Source organism: Nestor notabilis, unplaced genomic scaffold, assembly GCF_000696875.1.
Source record: "Nestor notabilis isolate BGI_N333 unplaced genomic scaffold, ASM69687v1 scaffold23536, whole genome shotgun sequence".
In the NCBI taxonomy this organism is placed as follows: Eukaryota; Metazoa; Chordata; class Aves; order Psittaciformes; family Psittacidae; genus Nestor; species Nestor notabilis.
In genome coordinates this window covers 9,812-12,855 of record NW_009932772.1, presented here as the reverse complement: position 1 = coordinate 12,855, position 3,044 = coordinate 9,812, and positions in this window count along the sequence as shown.

The window sequence follows — 3,044 nt, the reverse complement described above, 5'->3', positions numbered from 1 at the left end:
AAGAGGGCATTAGGCAAAATATAAAGGACACGGATTTTGGATGCTGAGAACCCCATTGTCACTCCTGACACCAGTTTGGAAGATGAAGGCTCACTCTTTGCTCTTAAGGCTGGTGCTGGTCAGGGAAACCCCCCCTTAACAATGAAAGCTTGGGAGAAGAGCATCTGAATCATAGAATGGTTGGGGTTGGAAAGGACCTTAAGATCATCTAGTTCCAACCCTCCATCTTTAGCAAGCCTCCTTTCTCCTCACCTCCTTCCCAAGGCAGAGCTGACATGCTGACCTCGAAGCAGCATCAGCCCAGACTCATGCAAGATGATGAGTCCTCAGCAGAGCTGTGCAAGATTCAACCACCTGGAACAGCTTCCCTGCCTGGGCAATGAGCACAGGCACTAACAAATCCTCCAGGGTCCTCTCTTTTACTTGCATACGTGAATTTCCAGGCCTGCAGTAAGTCTTAGCAGCTCAGCCTTTAACTAACATGAACTTAAAATAGATCGAAGCCTTCTAACCTGGCTGCAGGGCTCAGCACAGCGCACACGGTGGGGGTTTGCACCTTCAAGGGTAAAATGTTGTGAGCAGGCAGCTTTGTCAAGGGGTAGGAGGGAGAAAAAACACTGGCACCAAGGGTTTGAGGGGCCTGTGTTGTTCTTAGTTGCAGGAGGGTCTATAGGTCTCAGGTGCCTCCAAATTGTTGCAACCTTCTAGAGCATGATTCCTCCTCAAGCATTAGCAAAACTAGTTCAACAGGGCTTCAGAGACGCTGGCAGCTATACTGCATGTAAGTTGGCCTTGAATTGATTCGAAGGACCAAATAATGCCTGACAGGGAGGAACAATCACAGCTATTTCCCTCTCCATCCCCACACAAACTCATTCTCAATTTCATGGAGTTAATATATGCTTTTTGACAAGGGCAGCAGCCAACCCTGCACTCACCTATTCACAGACCAGCGGGAACTAAATAGAGTCTTTTAGGAGCTCCTCCTTCAGCATGGCAACACCAGTTTGTCCAAAGCAGAAGCTTCTCACAGGAACACATCACTAAAAGTCTCTCATTTCAAGGGGAATTTGGGTTGAAATCACCAAACACCAAGCAGCCTGCAAGTTTGGAAGAAGGAACAGACTAAGGGTTAAAATTGCACACCTTAAATTCTAGACCTGTTTCTCTTTAAAGGGGAAGGTTTTGTTTCTAATCTTGATACAGAAGGACTATTTTGAGCCTTCAGAAAGCCTATTAGGTGAGGGTGAGTGTGCTAAGAATCCCATTAAGAGCCAGGCCAAGCAGGCTTGCTGTGCATACCCCCCAGAACAATCTGTGCTGGAAATGTTTGAAATGTGGAGTAAACTCACTCTCGGAGGCAAATGTCCGTGTCTGACATCTATCACCATCTATTTCCTACACCAAGATTATCAAGCTCAGCTGTAGCCAACCAGGCAGTTGGGGTTTAGAGCAGTTACCCCACATCAAAGACAGCTTATAGTTCAGAACACTGAGTTCATGAGAATGAGGTAACAAATGCAAAGCCTTCTGAAGTAAAAGTAATGATAATAATCTTTGCCAAGGATCAGAGAAGCTGAAGAGACACAGATCAAGATACCCAGTGTGACAGGAGACTACTGCTAATTCTAGCACCTAAAGAGAACCCCAGTGTACCATGGCTGTTTCTGCCTGCAACGCATTGCACACACTTGAGAGGGCTGCCTCATTTGTGTCAAAATGATTCTATTTAAAATCTGATACGAGCTCAACTGAACACATGCCTAAAGAGAATATGAAATGCTTTCCTGCTGCAATTTCAATAATTGAAGACCCTTCATTTAAACAGTGGTCGCGAGCAGAGATCAAACCCAAATTGCAGCCTCTGCAAATGAAGATGTCAAGAAGTCAAACATTTAACAACAAGTGAGTGGGACAGGCCCTTTTGCAAAGTTGAATGCCAAGACAGCTTAAATAGTCCATTTAGGTTAGAAATCTGGAGAAACAGCTCAATCGCTGCAGCCTCCCTGGTATCTGATTGCACTGAGGGAAGATACTTTGACAAGAGCTTACACGTACAACACTGAACGAATTCTTCAGGCTCTGGCTGGCTCTCAAAACAGAAGTGCCAAGTGACAGATTGCCACAGGCACAGTTTCCTGTGACCTAACAGCATTACAGAATCACTGGCTTCACCGCACAGATCACTTGGCTGAAATGTCATTAAACAGAGAACAAAAGGCAAAACACGTAAAACTTGAGTTTTCTCCCTTGGTGGAAGGCAGATACAACGCCAAATGGAAGCAGAAGTTGTTGAAGTCAAAGCTAGGAGTGTAAGCAATGAAGTCAAACCTTTTGGAAGAGAAAGCTTTGTGAAATCAAGTCATCAACACAACTGAGGTTGTAACTGCACACATTTGAAACAGGCAAATAGCCATGTTTTCGTGACGCTGTAATACTCCCTCTGCAACTACGTGTAATAGTAGAGGAAAACATTTCTGTGATAGTTCTTCAGTTAGCAAAACTGGGATTGACGAAGTCTCTCCTGGAAAGGCAATCCTGAACACCACAGCGTTAGGAAGACAGGCAGTAACTGCTGAAGTAAAGCCCATATTTACACAGTAATTGCTGAACATCCACGGCACACATCACATCTGACGCTGCTCAAAGCAGAACGCTGGCATGCTGCACCAAACCAGGGCTCTGTACCGAGCTTTCACTGCGTGAGCAGAAATAGATGCTTTGGCTGAATCACTGCTGCAGAGAGAGGGATTTCCCATCCCTGCTATCGTGCAGTGTTCCAAAATCATCACACCATCGATTTTCACCACCAGTCACACTCAAGGCTTTTGCTATAATGCCATGATACACACAAAGGTACCTGTCAGTGGCTGCTGGCACCCACGTTTCTGTGCCACCACACTGCCCCACTGAAGAATTCAGCATGAAGAGGTACCATTAATTTAAGACTTCAATTTGTGATAGAAGCCTGCTTAAAACACACACACATCGCTCAGTGCTCTCTAACTCACTGGCAGGAAAACCAGGGAGTGCTTCTGCGGGTT